The 18,151-nt window shown below is 51.2% G+C and overlaps 1 protein-coding gene across 1 annotated transcript in view; it reads left to right on the top strand.

The window, feature by feature from the left end:
• FZD8 (frizzled class receptor 8) overlaps positions 1 to 18,151 on the top strand; it is a 44,180-nt gene that overhangs the window by 14,476 nt on the left and 11,553 nt on the right. The window lies entirely within an intron of this gene.

Raw genomic sequence — 18,151 nt, 5'->3', positions numbered from 1 at the left:
ACTCAGCAGGGAGGACAGCTGCCTGGCTTGCCCAACCCCACATTCCATACCTGAAATGAAGATGTAAAGTACGTGGCTTGGGCCCAGCACAGAGACCCCTGCCTCTAAGGCACTGCTGCTCTGCAGGCTGAGGCCATGTGGGGCCTGAATTTAAGGTCCTGCCAAATCAAAGGTCGGGCAGGGTAGCCTGTGCTCGTCACGCCGATGACTCAGCAGGCCCGGGCAGGAGGGCCGCAATCTGGAAGCTGGCCTAAGCAACACAGTAAATTCCTGCCTGAAAAAGAGGCAGGCAGGGCCAACAGGTGGCATAGTGACTACGGCACTGGACTCTCACATGGCTGACCACGGTCGGAGTCCCAGACCCAAGCTTGAAACTCATGCTGGGCACGTGCTCGTGCATGCCCAAAACCCCATGAGGAGAGCGAAGGAGAGGGATGCAGCGTGGCCATCCCCTGGGGAGTGATTTCTCACCTTCTATCTCTCTGTCTGTCTGATGAGTGACCCACCTTACATCAAGAACGTCTCTCTCAAAACAAAAGACCCAGACATGGCAGCGGCTCCTACAGCACAGGCTACCTGGTAGGCTGGGGCCGGAGAATAGTGATGTGGCGAGACCCAGTGTTCAAAAAAATCAAAATGATAGCAGTTAAGTGCTAGGCATAAGGAGCCAGGTTCCACGTGGCCAGTTCAAATCCCAGTCCTGGCAGCTTGAAAAACATGCTTAGCCTGTGTGCGTGCATGCCCCAAATCCTGAAAGGATGGGGAAATGGAGGGGAAGGGATTGCAGCATGGCCACGCCTTTTAAGGATGATCTCTCTCTTTCTCTCTAGCAAGCACATGAACCTTCTGGCAATAAAAATGAATAAATAAATCAACAGAAAATAAATAAATAAATAAATAAATGAATAAATAAATAAATAAAATAAGAAGGGACCAGCGGTGGTGTGGTGTTTGACACACTGGTCCCCTCATGGCTGTCTCCATTCTTCAAGTCCCAGACCCAGTGGCTGGAGAAACATGCCAGGCACGTGTGCATGCATGCCCCAAATCCAAAAAGGGAAACGGAGGAGAGGGGATCGAGGCGTAGCCATCCCCCTGGGAGGTGCGGTGTCACTTGCCCTCTCTCTGTGTCTCTCTCTGGCCAGTGCACACATCCGATAGCAAACGTCCAAACAAATGAGTAAAACAGAGCAGGTGACGTGCACCACCATCCCGGGCTGTGCCCGCCCACGCTCAGTGTTCCGCACACCCCACTCCCACAACTCCCCGCGTCTTTGAACATGTTTCTCCCCTGCTCAGAAAGCTCTTCCCTACTAGCAAATCTCTTGTGTGTGTGTGGGGGTGTCTTTTAGTTTTGAAGACCCAGCCAAATTGTTAACCACCCTCGGAGGTGTTCCCCAATTCCACACGCCGAGGGCACTCCTCCCTCAGGTCTGCAGGGCGACCTTCCCCAGGCATCCTTCTCACCTACACTCACGGCTCGTTCTCTCTGGGCCAGCACACACCATGCTCTGTTACAACCATTCATGTGTGGCTGTCTCTCCCCCGAGCTGAGAAGCTGCCTTGTGTCTTTTTCTCTCGGGCACACAATAGGCCCTCGAAATTGTCATGTTATACCAAACACTTCTCTTAAAACACCGCGTTGGTACCTGCAGAGAAATGCGAAGTGACCATAAAATAGACTCTTGTTTCCCAGGAGCTTAAAGACTAGCAGCAGGGACTTGATCCAGGGTCAGAAGGGTCTCACACACCCAGGCTGTCTCATCCATGACGTATTAGGTGGGGCCGTGAATGGACAGCTGGCTTCTCCTGGGAACCAAAGTCTGCTCAGGCAACACCAGCTTCTCTGAGAACGGCAAGGCCAAAAAGGCAAAAATGCTGTGAGCATGTCCTCCAGGACCTTGGGAGGGCGGGTCGGGGAAGGTGTGTTCTCCTGAGCTGGCTTTGCCCACACTGCGTGTCACATGTCCCCCGAGGAGGCGACGAGCTGCCCGAGTCTCATCTTCTCTTGCTCTGTCCCTCTTGAGATAAATATCAACAATAACAGTAAGTGGATGTATTAGGTTCTTATTGCTCTCATGACAAATCATCACAAATTCGGTGGTTTAAATCAACACAGGTTTGAGGCCAGCGGGTGGCGTAGTGGTTAAGGTGTTGGACTCCCACATGGTCAACCGCAGTTGGAGTCCCGGACCCAGCGGCTTGCTTTTTCACTTTCTTTTTCTCTCTCTCTCTGTCTGCCTCTGTCTGGTGAGCACATGTGCCCTGTAGCAAAATTGTAAAATATTAATAATAAATAAAATGAAATAAGTAATCATTCTAAAAACAAAAACACGGATTTATTCTCTTAGACTTCTGGAAACCAAAAGTCCAAAACATGTCTCCCGGAGCTCAAATCAAGAAGTCAGCATCTACATTCCTTCTGAAGCCCCAGGGGAGAACCGTTTCCCAGCCTTTTCCGGCGTCTGGAAGCTTCTGTGTTCTTTGGTTCGTGACCCCCGCCCCCTGCCCAGGAGTCTTGTCACTCACTCTGCTTCTTTTTCTTTCTAATGCCCGGGGATGTGTATGTGTGCTCTAGAGAGAGCGAGGAGAGAGACAGAGACTCCTCCACTGGAGTCTGGCAATGCCACATTCCATTTTCTCCACTTCTCCATCCCATTAGACTCCTGGCGCACGAGCATGCCCAGTGGGGATGCTTTTCAAGCCACTAGGGTCAGGACGCACACCCTGGCCAGCCTCGTGGGAGCCAGCTCCTGGGTGGTGCTTGACTGCTGTGCTGTGAGGCCAGCCGTGACTCCTGCTTCAGTGCTGCATCTCCTCGGGCTCATCTGCTCCCTCTCGTACTGATCGGGACCCTTGTGAGTACAAGGACCCCATCCAGATAAGGTAGAATAAGAAATAACCTGTCTCAAGCTCCTTCGCTGAATCACATCAGGGACGTCCCATTGCCACAGCAGGCAGAGATTAGGACATGGACATCTTTGGGGAGGTGGGGGGTGTGTGCCTACCACATGGAGCTAGAAGCGTTAACAGGTAGCCGTAGACACTTTGCTTAGAAAATGAGCATATAAGTGTGTCCCCATTAAAAATTCCCTTCCAGAATACAAGAGTCTGCATTGTATTTGAGTCTAGAAATTTAGGACATTGATACAATAGTGGCTGACTTCATCTGGTTACTATTACATTGGTTTGTTCGCTCTTCCATCTGCCTCCATCTTTTTTTCTTCCATCTGCATCCATCCACCCATTGATCCACACCCATTTATACTCCTTCGTCAGAATGAATTAAGTCTTGCTGCAATAACAAAAGCTACAAAACCACAACAGCTTAACACAACAAAAATAATTTCTCATTTACGCAGACCCAGCGTGGGTTAGCAAGGGTAGTCTGTTCACCTTGGGCACTCGGAAATCCGGGCTGGCAAAAGCTTTATCTTGGCATGTGCTTCTGTGAGTCCTGCATCACTAGGGGAGAATGCAGCAATTTGGGCACTGATTTGTAAAACTTTCTGCCTAAAAACGACACACATTATATTTACATGTGTCATTGGCCGAAGTAAACCCTATGAAGCTCTATAGCCCGAATGCTGCAGGGAGGTCTTCCTACCATGAAGCCCAGTTGTGGCCCACGTGGCAGGCAATGCCCACGGTGCTGAAGCTGCAGGGGAGGCGGGACGGGGAACATGGCATGGGGAGACTCCATCAGGAGTATCCATCTATCTATCGATCAATTGATCTCTTTTCCTTTCTCCCAAATGAAGGAAGAGAGAAAGCAAGGGAGAGAGGAAGAGAGACAAAAGAAAGGAAGAAACGTTCATATACTGAAATGTTCACTTTGTAAGCAAAATAATGTGATTGAATGTATATTTTTAAAATTTTAAAAATAAAGAAATAAAAAAGAAAGAAGGAAATAAGAAAAAAAAGAAAGAAAGAACTAAAAAAACTCCTTTTACTGTGGTCTGGTGGTTAAGGTGCTGGTCTTTCAAACGGCTGACCATGTCTCCAGTCTCAGACCTAACAGCTTGCTTTCTGTTTCTGTCTCTCTTATGAGCACACATGCCATGTAGCAAATTTAAAAATAATAATAATGGTGGGACCAGCAGTTAGTGTAATGGCTATGTCACTAGACTCCCATGTAGTCGACCGCGGTTTGAGTCCTGGACCCAGTGGTTAAACTCACGCCGGGTGCGTGTGCATGCATGCCCAAGATCCCGAGAGGAGAATGGAGGAGAAGGGATTGCGGCGTGGCCATCCCCCCTGGTGGGTGATTTCTTGCTTTCTGACTCTGTCTCTGTCTGTCTGGCGAACGCACGCGTCCTATAGCAAAAACCTCTCAAAATAATAATAATAATGGTAAAAAATTTAAATAAATAATTCTTTTTAAAAAAAATCTGGAACCCGCAGATGACATGGTGGCTGCGTCACTGGACTCCCACATAGTTGACTGAGGTTTGAGTTCCGGATCTGTCTGCTTAAAACTCATGCCGGGCACATGTGTATGCATTCCCAAAATCCCAAGAGAATGTAGAAGAAGGGATTGTGGCATGGCCATTCCCCCCTGGGAAGTGATTTCTTGCTTTCTGTCTCTCTCTGTCTCTCCAGTGAGTACACACACCTTATAGCAAAGAATCTCTCAAAAGAAAAAAAAAAACAACTCTTACCATTTGCCCAGAAGAAAAAAAAATTGGAACTGTCTGTTGAGTGGCACAGCTGACTACCTCAGCTCCACACACTGGCATCCTCGCGTCCGCACTCCACAGTTAGCTCTGCTTCCTACCGAGTGGGGCGATGGGCTAGGCTAACTGTAAAATAGGAAGAGCCAGGCTAACAGTAGAATTGCTACGTTCCCTCCTCGCCTGCCATTAACCTATAACCTTGTTAACATTTCTGAGCCTGGTTTTCCTCATCCGTGAAATGAAGATGGTAATTATCATTCTGCTCTTCTCCCACAAGTCTCCTGAGGACAAATGGCATGACTGAGATAAAAGTAGAACATTTTAAATCTCTACTTATTAAAAACGAAGGAAATTCAAGATTACTCTGCAATGAGATATTTGTGATTGCCAAAGAATTCAGAATGGTTAAATATCAGTGCTTCAACCCACCCAAAAGAGAAACGTCCTAGTGTGCTGTTGGATGCTAGTAAATGGCATAGTGGTTATGTCACTGGACTCACACGTGACCAACTACGGTTCAAGTCCTGGACCGGTGGCTTCAAAATCACGTCGGGTCGGGACCAGCAGTTAGCGTAATGGCTATGTTGCTGGACTCCCATGTAGTCGACAGCAGTTTGAGTCCCGGACCCCGTGGCTTAAACTCACGCCGGGCGCATGTGCATGCATGCCCAAGATCCCGAGAGGAGAATGGAGGAGAAGGGATTGCGGCGTGGCCATCCCCCCTGGGGGGTGATTTCTCGCTTTCTGTCTCTCTGTCTCTTTCTGTCTGGCTGGCGAGCACACACACTCTATACCAAAAACCTCTCCAAAAAAAGAAAAAAAAATCATGTCAGGTGCATGTACATGTGTGACCAAGATCCTGGGGGAGAGAATAACAGAAAAGGGCTTGTGGCATGGCCATCCCCCTGGGGGTTGACTTCTCCCTCTCTCCCTCTCTCTCTCTCTCTCTCTCTCTCTACTGAGCATGCATGCCCTAAGGAAACAAACAAACAAACAAACTGTGTGCTGTTCTAAAGACGCATTCAGTCAATATCTACTTGTTGAACACCTTCTATGCCCAGAGAGCCAAGCCCCACATACAGTGTCTCCACTAACTGTCGTGGTGTGAGAGAGCTTTACAAGTACTATTTTCTTGGGCCACTAGCGTGGCCTAGCAGTGAAGGGAGTTGGAACCCACAAGGCTAACCCTGTTTAAATGCCAGCCCCAGTGGCTTGGAATGGCGCTCTGGGCACATACGTGCATGTCCCAAATCCCAACAGGATGGAGGAATGGAGAAGGGATTCGGCATGACCGGGGCCGGCGGAGGATGCTTCCTCCCTCCCTCTCTGTCTCTCTGTCTCTGGTGAGCACATGTGCCCTCTGGTAATTAAAAAAGAAGTTCCATACTCCGCTGTGGACGCTTTCTCCACTGACACCGCGGATTCATGGAGGAAATGACTCTCGGTAAGACTAAGCAGCAAGAACAGAGAGGTGAGAAAGAACAGAACGTGAGTCCAACAGGGCCACATGCGGCCATCGTAGCGCTGTCTCCCCCACGGCATGCGCGTGTTTTAGGCTCGTCCCTCTATCTCCTGGAAAACCATCTATTTTATCACTTGTGTGCTGGAAAGTTGGACTGCACATGAAGGAAATGACTAAGTCCCAAACACTCCAGGTTTGAAATGACTCACGCTCTGGAGATTAACAGAGTCTTTCACTGTATTATGATTTCGTACGTTCGCACTTCAAAATTCTCCAAGGGTTTAGCAGTCTGAGACCAAAGACTGAATTTTTCCAACTCACACAGACGTGCTTAAGTCCAAGTTTAGTCTGATTAAAGGAAGAAGCTGGTGAATCCTGTGAAACCTTCCAACACACTCCTGTGCCGCCGCGGGGAGGGTAGGGCAGGACTAACACAGACGGGCCTCGCTCCGCAGCCAGGCAGGCCCAGGCCCCCCGGGCTCTACCCCAGGCCCTGGCGGAGTGATGTCCGCCTGCAGAGGTTGTTCAGGAACTCAAGTGAGGAGTCTCGTTCCCAGCAGAAGGTGACGATGGCCTCAGGTGGACTCAGGTGGCAGGCCACCCTCCATTTTATGTGATTTCCCCAGACAGTTTGCCTCTAAGTCTTCCCTGACTGCTTCAAACCTGCCATCAGACCAGAGCGTATCTGGAGCTGCCCACTGCACGCGGGATGGGACCCAAGCTGAGAAACAGGTCAAGTACATCTTGGGGGTCCTTCCAGCCCCTTCCTGTGGCCTCTCTGGTGACTTCCCTATTTCTTTCTCAGGCACTGAGTTCTACTCCATTCCTTTCTTTTGTCTTTTTATTATTATTATTAAGATGTTTGCCATGGGTGCTCGAGCTCTTCAGAGAGAGACAAGTGAGAGGGAAGTGGAAGCCCCCCCTCCCCGGGGAATGGCCACACCACAACCCCTTCTCTTCCATTCTTTCCTGATATCTTGGGCGCACACACACGTGCGCGCGCACACACACAAACACACACACACAACCTGGCTTGACTTTCAAGCCATCGGGTCTGGGACTTGAAAGGTGGTCAACCATGTGGGAGTCCAGCGCCTTAACCACCCCACCACCTCCTGGTCCCTGTATCTTTACACTGAAATTTGTCTCTTTGCTAATCAAACCTATCAAGACCCTAAGGAAAGAGTACAGAACATGCCCTGTTCATACCATGATTTCTATCAGGTGCATATTTATAGTGAATATGCTCCCTAACCTAAAAGTGCCAAGTGAATAAAAAACTCATTAAGAAATGTTGGTTGGGGCCAGCAGTTGGCGTAATGGCTATGTCACTGGACTCCCATGTGGCCGACCGCAGTTCAAGTCCCAGACACGGTGGCTTAAACTCATACCAGGTGCGTGTGCGTGCATGCCCGTGCATGCCCAAGATCCCGAGAGGAGAATGGAGGAGAAGGGATTGTGGTGTGGCCATCCCCCTGTGGGGGGGGGATTTCTCGCTTACTGTCTCTGTGTCTCTGTCTGTCTGGAGAGTGCACGTGCCCTATAGCAAAAACCTCTCCAAAAGAAAGAAAGGAAGAAAAGCTAGTGAACTGCACCCAGGGTGCTTGGCAAGATCATGGGGGATGTCCCTGTGTAGAGGCCTGTGGGAATACGCCATCGACCCTGCCTCAGAGGGGGCGACATGCACTCCTCTGCCTTGGTCTGACATGAAGAAGTCTATGAGGTTCTGATGGTCCATTCAAAGACAAGAAGTTCCCCACATGTGGGTTAGTCCGGACTCTAGTCCTCCAGGCCTCTCCGATCCACATACACACAAAGGCAAGCCCCTTCTCCCTGACCGCCCCACGTGCTCAGAGCCCCCGGTGCCAGCCTGCACCCTGCTCTACACGCTGCTCGCACAGCCTCGCTGTGACTGCAAACTCAGGCTCTCGGACTACGCCTGCCCTCTGTCCCACGGTCTGCCCTTGGTCTCCCAGCTCACAAAGGGCTGCCCGTCGTGGTGCTCCCCGCCTGGCCTTGCCCCCCAAACTTGGTCTTCATGACTCGTCTCGTCTCCTCTGTCTCTCTTGCCTCTTTGATGTCAACTAGTTCCCCTTCCATCCCAAGAAGTCCAGGGCACTCTCTCATTCATCTTCCCCCTGCTTTTTATTTTATTTTTTAAGGTTTTTGTCATAAGGTGCATGTGTTCACCGGAGAGAGACAGTGAGAAGGAAAGTGGGAAATCACTCTCCAGGGGATGGACATGCTGCAACCCCTTCTCCTCCATTCTCCTCCGGAGGGGATGGAGAGCTTGCACACACATGCTCCCAGCAAGAGTTTTCAAACTGCCAAATCCAGGATACCCACCGTGATCGGCCATGTGGGAGTCTAGTGCCTTAACCACTGTGCCACCTACTGGCCCCACCCCCTGCTGTTCTTATCATAATCACTTCTTTAATCTGTCATGCTCAATGAAGTGTAATCCACTGACACAAGGAGCCCTTCTTCCAAGGCATTTGGATTTTAGAAGGTATCCCAGCCTGAAGACTTAATTCAAGAGCTGAGTCTTTGATGAGTAATTTCAAATGTCAGCCTAAGTGTTCCATGTCCAACTAGGAAAAAATTCTGAGAGTTATAGAAATATCAGTTCACACTTCTGTTTTAATTACTTACTGAATTTGGTTTTATCATTTTTAAAAAAATTTGGGGGTGGTATAGCAAAGCGGGGAGTTTATTCAAGAGAAGGAAGTAAAACAGAGCTCCTAAGAAGGGAGGGGGTCCCGAAAAATAGGTTTCCAGGGAGGAACTGGAGCGAGGGGTTAGTATCTGGGTCAGAGAGGCCTAGTTCAAGCTTGTTCTAGGTGGGGCTCCCACGTGTGTCCCTCACAGTAGGGAGGGCATGGCTGGCTAAGCCCAGTTGTTCTCCTACTGTGGAGTGGGTGGGAAGGTCAGGAGAGTCTTTGCCTAGAGACTTTAGGCCACAAAAGCCATCAGCTTCTCTTCTTCCTGGAATGTAGTGGGGCCTTATTTTAGATCTAGACTATGCTGCCTAGCTCAGTCACTGAGCCACCCCTGCAAGAGGTCTCTCTGCTTAACTCTTAGCCACTTCGGGAGTCCATTGTGGGCTGTACCCCAACTATATTTTTAGGGCCCGCCTCCTTCCTCCTTCCTCCTTCTGCAGAGGAATCCCTAACTGCTGCTAGAGGGTACGAGGTTCTGACTTCTTGCTGAAAGGGGGCAATAAATGGGGGGCGGGGGAGGAGTTAAGGATCCTCTACCAGAGGTCTATCTAGAGACCCCTTGCTCAAAGTCATGATGGGCATTCACTGGAGACTTCGTCCTGACCGCCACCTGATGAGTTGTAAATGAGGAGAGACGTAATTAGACAGGGAGAGCTATTTCTATTGTGCACAACGCCGGAAGTTAATAACCAAATTGTGACTGACGGCATCGCATCAGTGCAATGAGCTTTACAACGTTTATCCGTTTTTATCGATTCTGTGATTCTTAGACTCATCCACTATAACTCAGACCTTCCGCAATGCTCTTTAGACTTGTAGATTTTGTCCCTTCTTTTCCTTTCTCTTCGCCATTTTTTTCCTGAAGACACAAACTTTACCAGACACAGTTCCTTCTAGAGTAAAAGCTTTCCTTTTAACATTTTTACCCGAAATACATTTCATAGCTGTAACCTTTTTGTCACCTCTTCCTGTTTGCTGTTATTTCCCTTGTTTCTTCTGAGTGTGCGTTCAGAAACACCCTAACCTCTGACTTAGACACACCTTCCTTCTAAAGCCTTCGTTCTTACGTGTTACTTTAAGGGTTACCGGAGGCTCATCCAGTGAGGTTACCAGATGTCCAAGAGGAGCCCCTGGGGTCTCAGGCCCCCTCAGTCCTCACTTCAGAGGCCAGCACGGACTCAAGTCCTGAGCCCTCTAGGGACCATGTCCTCATTAGGGATAAGGACCCAGTGCAGGGACAGGAGGATGCCGGTCATGGGCATGGTCCAGACAGCCTTTGTTTTAGGTCTAGTCATGCTGCCTAGGTAAATCACCGAGCCACCACCACAAGAGGTCTTTCCCGAGCTACTCTGTCTCCATCTTAAAACAGCCATTTTGGGACTCCATTGTGGGCCTACCCTCTAACTACACTTTCAGGGTCCCTGTCTCCTACCTCATTCCAGGCTGCCACGCTGGGAAGAGTGTGCCTTCCAAGGGAGAACTCTGATCTGGGGCTTTTTCCAGATTCTGCCCTCGGTGGGGAAGGTCTCAGCCTTCAGGATGACCACAGTGGCTCTGGGGTGCTCTTTTAGTGGAGGTTAAATCAAAGGCTGTGGTGAGTTGCCGGTGTGTGAGGACACGTTCCTGAGTTATCTGAGCGTTGTTCTAGATGTGTTCTGATGTGCGAGACCCAGCACTGAGAGGGGACCTTCGCTCGATCGAGCCTGTGAGGAGCGCTGGCGGGAGAGCGGGGGCCAGTCTGCAGGTTTATAACCGTCTTGAAATATGAGTTGTGCAGACACAGCTGGAGTTACACCCAGAGCACACAGTCTGGGCCTGCCGAGTGTCTGATCAAAGCACCTAGTGCAGACGAGCCCCTCTTGGGTCGTCAGGAAAGTTCTGGCGCATGTTTGCAAAGAAGAGCACATCCTCACTTTCCCTTCGACCCCGTGCAGACCTGACAGGAAGAGAGACAGGTAGGACAGGTCCATCGAGCAGTTAGGGGACCCTCCTCTGACGTAGGCCTCAGCTGGCAGTAGCAGTGCCTCTGAGGCTGTGTGCACCCCCTCTCTGTCCCTGGGCCAGAAAAGGGGTGATTGAGAAGCCTCGGAAAGCCAGAGCCGGTCACAGCATGGGGAGAGCTTGTCTCCAGTACTGAGCCGCGAGTTTACAAGAGGCCGTGCAATGTGCGGACAGAACGCAGGTTTTGTTCTTTGTTGTTTGGGTTTTTCTTATTTGGAATTTTTTTAATTTAACTTTATTTATCCATTTATTTATTTATTTTAATTTGACCAGAGAAGGATAGAGTAAGCAAGCCGCCAGGTCTGGGACTCAAACCACAGTCAACCATGTAGGAGTCCAGTACCCTTAAACACCACGCCACCTGCCGGCCCCAAGAACACAGGTTTTTAGAGTCAAATTTGCATTCACTCCTCTGTTTCCTCCACCACGTGACCGTGGGGAAATTACCAGCGGGCCTCGGTTTCTGTACCTGTCAATACGCTCACGGGCCCGGGAGGACCAGCGAGGGCAGCCTGTGGTCTGGCACGCGGGAGCTGCTGAGTAAATGCCCTCGTCCTCCAGCCTCGGGCTTCAGGTGGCCTCCGGTGTGCCCTTGGCCAGCTTCCTCTCCCGCTCTTCGCCCATAGCCCCTCTCCTCAAGCCTCGACTTCATGCTTCGACTGTCCCTCCTGACCCTTCGGCCTTTCGGAAGCCCCCACCCCACCCCAGGAGCACCCCTACTTGCTTTGTCACTCCCCTCTAGTCTCCACAGAACACGCCTCCCTCTGCCTGTGCTTGGTAGTCGCGCCTCTGTTGACTCTGATAACCATTCTGTTACTGACCCCACTTTACCTCCTATCTCCACCCCTTCCCTGTGCACTGCCTTCGCAGCACAGCCGTCAAGTTTCCTCCACATTAAAAGTAATTCAAAAAATGTGGGACCAGCAGATGGCATAATGGTTACGTCGCTGGACTCCCATGTAGTCGACTGCAGTTCAGTCCTGAACCTGGCAGCTTAAAACTCATCCTAGGCACATGTGTGTGTGCCCAAAATCCAGAGAGGAGAATCGAAGAGAAGGGATTGTGGTGTGGCCATCCCACTGGGGGTGATTCTCACTTTCTGTTTCTCTGTTTCTCTCTCTGTTCGGTGAACACACGTGCCCTGTAGCAAAAATCTCTTTCAAAAAAAAAGCAATTAAAAAATTCCTTACCGAATACTTACCTACGTACCTACTCAGTTTTAGACGTTCTACCCTCCTCTGAGGCTACAGTGGAGAACGTGGAATTTACAGACGCCTTCCAACCACATCGAGTCGTACTGCGTAGTCTTCTGGTCTCATAAGGGTGCTAGAGCAGTACATTAGGAAACCCAGAGAGGCCCAGAGCACTGCCCGGCAAGCAGTGAGTCGTCAGGAGGTACGAAAACCCGGTGGGATATACAGGAACGCGGGGCCCGGCCCTCAGCCTTGTGGTTGGGAGAGTTGGATCCCCCACGGCCACTGCAGTTCAACTCCTGGTTCCTGCAGCTTGAAAAACACAGTGGGGCACATGTGTGTGTGCTCAAGATCCCTACAGGATGGAGAGGGGAAGAGACGGGGTTGCGGCGTGGCCAGGTCCGTGGGGCACCCTCTCCCTTGCTCTCTCTGTTTCTTCATCACTCTCTCTCTCTCCCTAGTGAGTGCCCACACCTTCTGTCAATTAAAGAAATAACGAAGGAAGAAAGAAAGAGGAATAAAGACAGAAAAAAAGAGGAAAGAAAGAAGCGTAACTAGTGTCAGCTTTTCAAAAACTGGGCACAGACGTTAACCGCGCCCAGATTTCGTGGGGGGGCAGAGCTGCAACCCTGTAGGCACAGATGCGAACAGCCATGCGTGCTCCGTGGCCTCGCACTTCACAAACATCTTTTAAAGAATATTTCTTGTTATCTATTACTGTCACTTTTTAACCTGCTATAGGCACACACACTCACCAGAGAGAAAGGGAAAGGGAACGGAAGAAGTGACCTGCCCAGCCCTAAACGTGAGCCTCTGCTGGTCCCTCCGTGGGTGGGTGGGAGCCCAACACCTTCGCCACCACGCTACCTGCTGGCCCCCAACAAACAGTTCCTAAAGCAAGAAGCACAAGTGGGGTGGGGCTGATGCCAGCTATTTGGGATTTAGACTAGCAGCAGGCAGCGTCCTGGAGGAAGGGGACATGGTAACCAGGGTTTGCGGCCAAGAGCGTTCCGGGAGCTGGGGAGGAGAGGGAAGCCCGCTTGCTCCAGCTGCCAGCTCGGGTCTGCGTGTTCTCGTGGCACACACGGCACAAGCGGGCCTGCTGGCTAGGAGAGACCGCGTGTTCACGTGGAAGGAACGCACCTTCGGCAGGTTATCAGTTCAGAAACAAGCGCGCGAGGCTGCAGCCCGGATTCTCATGCCCTCTGGCCAAGAGTCTTCAGAAAATGCCCCGAATCATCTGATTGCGTTTCTTCACAGGAGGTGAGAGAACAGGGTGAAAAGCGTGGGTCGGTGAGAGTTCCCACGGATGAGGTCACCACTCAGGTGGGGGAAAGTAGGGGGGCTTGAACTCGGGGCTGGGGAGCCTAGGAAAGTGAGCAAGTAGGAAACCGGGAGCGGACGGTGCAGGGCTCAGGGCCCTCGTGGAGACTGTGGACTGGTGATGGCACCTGGCTGGCTCCGGGGCCGTTTTCTCCAGAAAGGCAGCTGCGGTCAGGCAGGCCCTCAGGCCAGCTCCCGGCCACTTGCTCTGCCCGCACTTCACGCACTGTCCCGGGGCGTCATGTCCATCTATGTCCGAGAGCAGAACAGGCAATGAAATAGAACAGTAGGCTAAAACTTAAATTCTATTTCCAAAAAAAGTCAATGTAATCTGAGAAAATAATAACCCGGCAACAACAAAAATGGAAACAGCAGTATAAGGATGGTTTAAACAGAATAGATCAGGGCCAGCAGGTGGCGTGGGGGCTAAGGCATCGGATCCCATGAGACCAACCCTCTGGTTCAAGAGTCCTGGCTCCAGCAGCTCGAAAACCACTGTGTGGGGAACCAGCAGTTAGCGTAATGGCTATGTCGCTGGACTCCCATGTAGTCAACTACGATTCACATCCCGGACCTGGTGGCTTAAAACTCATGCTGGACGCGTGTGGGTGTGTGCCCAAGATCCCGAGAGGAGAATGGAGGAGAAGGGATTGCGGCATGGCCATCCCCCCTGGGGGGTGATTTCTCGCTTTCTGTCTGTCTCTCTCTGTCTGTATGGCGAGCGCACGTGCCCTATAGCAAAAACCTCTCCAGGGAACCAGCAGTTAGTGTAATGGCTATGTCACTGGACTCCCACGTAGTCGGCCGAGGTTCGCATCCCAGACCCAGTGGCTTAAACTCAGGCGCGGGCGAGCGCCCCCCCCCAAAGGAAAAACCCCCCAAAAAAAAAAAAAAAAAGGTCAGGTAGGACAGCAGCCGATGCTTATAGAAATAAGGGTGTGGTTGGAGATGGCAGAGCAGGGGAGCACAGCACCCTGAGGCTGACCCCTGGAGCTTCTGGGTTTGTATCTAGAGACCTCCCTGAGCACACCGGGCAGGCGAGCCCATGAGGCTGGGCTGGATCGTGGTATTCAGATTCCGTTGAGAGTGCTGTCTATCTCTCTTGTTCATGAAATAAACTTTAAAAATATTAACTGTAATGTTAAGTAAAGTGACTCTGCTCTCTCCAGCTGACAAGGGCGGTAGGGCACTCCACGCCCCTCTTGTGGTAACATGGGAACACAGGGGATGCCCAGCTACCCTGGCCAGGAAGGAGGCAGTGCCGTGGCCTGCCCAGGCTGGGTGCAGACTGCCCACCCCCACAGAGGGTTGGCTGGAAGCCTGGTGGTGTCGACGGGGGGACACTGAAGAAACAAGTTGGGGACCTACAGAAACACATGCCCTGGGTACCTGGGAACTACCGGGCCTCGCCTTCCCAACCTCACCTCTTCCTGGGCACTTAGTCGGGTCCCTAAACTAGAAAACCGGGAGTCTGCTCCCTTGGCGCTCAGTAGCCTTGCTGACACCATCTGCTGTTGCGTCCCTCAGGGCACCAAGGAGGTGGGGGTTGCCCCAGGCAGACTGCAGATGACATGGGCAGCCCTGTGTCCTGACTTCCGAATCGATGTCCAGCCGAACTCCTCACGCTCTGGCCCAGTAACCCCAACCTGCTCCCAGGCACCTGCTCCTCAGTGTCGGAACGCAACTCAGCCTGGCCGTCTGAAAACACAAACTGCTGTGTCCTCTTCACCAGGCTTCCCATTCAAGGAAATACAACCAAGAAAACCAGGCCGGTCTCCTGCCCTACGGGGTGTCCCCGACACAGCGAGTCTACAGATTCGGCCCCGAATGCCCGACCGTCTAGCCCTGCCCTTCACACCTCTGCTTCCAGGTGGGGGTGGCCTGGGTGCTCCCGCAGCCCTCAGACCAGGCAGCAGAGCCCGAGATACAGCAAAGCCATTTCCTAACCAGCCCTGTGGGGAGCCATGGGCTGGAAAGGTAGGCTTGGACTTTTGAGTTTAATCTGGACTGAAATTTCTTTCAGAGTGGCCATTTCCTCCGGGGTAAGGAAACGTTACGTTTTGAATCATCACAGCATGGAAGGGTAAGCATACCTCCTCGGTGGAGTTTCTTTAAAAGTTGGCTCAATTCAGAAACCTTATTCAGCTTAAATTCGTTAATACATAACGACTTTAATAACGGGTAAACTAGGAAAATCTAGCGGCATGTTCCGGCATGCTCACTTAGACTTGCCCCTGGGAAGCTTCCCTGACAGGCTTAGTGGGGAGAGCTCAGCCCCCCGTGCACCTGCAGGGGGTTATCCAAGTTCTAGGCAGCTCTCCAGAGGGATGTGCTGTTTTCAACGTTAGCAGTTTAAGTTTAACCCACCCCGAACTGCAGCCATTTCCAGGTCATGGGTACATTCAGGGAGGACTGTGGACTTGAACTAGCGATCTCTCCATATGGGTCTCTCCTCCAGAGCACTGCATTTTACAGCTATGCCACCTTCCAGCCCCTTGATGGGATGATTTTAAACCAGTTACGGCCCCTTTGTGAACCTCCATTTTCTCAGCTGGTTGGGGTCAAGGTACTAAAGTTTCCCGTCGGTCAAAGACTCCGTGATGCCTAGGGGAGTCTGGGGTCACAGTCTGGGTTAGGGGCTGTGCAGGGCAGGGAGAGGGCAGTGCCCGAGGGAGGGGCACCCAGAGGAAGCAGAGGGGCCCAGGATGTGATGCGGGTCAACACCAGGGACCCAGCTTTCTCTGTTCGTCACTGAGTCATGGGGGTGACCAATTCCTTCCCTTCCAGAAAAAAGTCCCGCTCTTCGACTCAATGTTGGTTTACTTACCAAAATATAAATATTTTGTGTTGAAATACTCAAGTCTGGATCTTGGAATTTAATTTGTTATATGCTGCCTTCACTCAGTCTGGATCTTGGAATTTAATTCATTATATGCTGCCTTCACTCAGTCTCAATTTTCTCTTTGAAAGTGGCTCTCAAACGTAAGGATGGCCTTTCGTTCTCAGTCTCCCCTAATCCGTCCCACGTCCTACACAAACACCAGACATAAAGGTGCTCAGTAAATATGCAGAGACTGAGTCATCCTCCTTCCCAAGGGTACAAACTCCTTAATCCACGCACACTCCGGCGGCAGGTACCAGGCCCTGTTTCCAGGTAGAACGAGTTTACAGATGAGGAAGTAGAGGCACACAAGAAGCGAACGCCCCCTAGCTAATGTTCTTAGCCAGTGAGAGGATGGAAGCTACCTACTCATTTTAGTTTTGCTATAAGGTGCATGTGCTTGGCAGAGAGTGGAGGTGAGATCTCGCACTATCAACCTTCCCGGAGACATGGCCATGCCACAATCCCTTCTCGTCCATTCAAGCTGTTGGGTCCAGGATTCAAACCATGCAGTTGGCCATGTGGGATGCAGTTGCCTTAACCTCCATGCCACCTGCTGGCCTCTATCATTATCTTTGAAAAAAAAATGTATTTCTTCTGAGAGAGAGACAGAGACAGAGGCAGAGAGAAATAGAGAGCAGCACCCCCCAGTCTCAGCCAGCCAGGATCGCAGACATCCATAGTATTCAGGGGTGTCTTGGGGTGTGAACCTGGGACCTTTCCCATGCGGCCCAGTGTGTCAGCACGGCACCACCTGGCCCTTGATCTACTCTTTCGTTCTCCCTGGTGAACCATTCCAGGTGCACAAAAGATCTGACGAACTTACCTTAGCGTTAGGAATGTTCCAGTCTCGGGACCAGCAGTTAGTGTAATGGCTATGTCGCTGGACTCCCATGTAGTCGACCGCGGTTCGCGTCCCGAACCTGATGGCTTAAACTCACGCCGGGCACGTGTGCGTGTGTGCCTAAGATCCTGAGAGGAGAATGGAGGAGAAGGGATTGCGGCATGGCCCTCCCCCCTGGGGAGTGATTTCTCGCTTTCTGTCTCTCTGTCTCTCTCTGTCTGTCTGGCGAGCGCCTGAGCCCTATAGCAAAAACCTCTCCACGCACACACACACAAAAAAGGAATGTTCCAGTCCCTCTGAATAGCCCATCCCACAAACCACCTCTATAAAATTACCAAAGTTTACTTCTGAAGGAAATGGCACCACACAGGCTTAGCATCAACTCTAATAGCGCTGCGGCTGTTTGCGGATCGAATGTCCCAGGCGAGGAAGGCCAACTTACAGACATTTTGTCATTGCTCTTTCAGAGCCACTCCTGAAGTGAAAAGCACTTGAACTTACTAAAGGGAGAGAAGGGAAACGATTCTTAAATGGGAAATAACACATCACTTTTTAAACCAAGAAGGGGAACCATACGCGCCTTTGCAGATATTTTGGCAAGTTACAGACATGAGGGCATTTTGGTAGGTGTGTGGTAAACAGCTGGAAGGAGGAGTTTGCTTTTTAAGAGAGGTTTTTGCTACAGGGTGTGTGTGCTCACCGGAGAGACAGAGAGAAAGACAGAGAGACAGAAAGCAAGAAATCACCCCCTTGGGGATGACCATACCACAGTCCCTTCTCCTCCATTCTCCTCTTCGGACTTTGGGCATGCACGCACAGGCACCTGGCATGAGTTTTATATGGCCAAGTGTAGGACTTGAACTGTGCTCAACTACATGGGAGTCCAGTGATGTAACCCTTACGCCATCTGCAGGTCCCCAGGAAGAAGGAATCTTAAGTGAAGGAGACAGGTTCTGTGTTCGGCTGGCATTCCCACCCCGCCCTGCCCACACAGCCTCCAGGGCAGCCGCTCAGCGGGCCTGCGGCTGCTCAGCCCCTCTGGCTCCACTGT

This window comes from Tupaia chinensis, unplaced genomic scaffold, assembly GCF_000334495.1.
Source record: "Tupaia chinensis unplaced genomic scaffold, TupChi_1.0 Scaffold000578_2, whole genome shotgun sequence".
Taxonomy (NCBI): Eukaryota; Metazoa; Chordata; class Mammalia; order Scandentia; family Tupaiidae; genus Tupaia; species Tupaia belangeri.
This window is presented reverse-complemented; position numbering and strand designations above follow the sequence as displayed.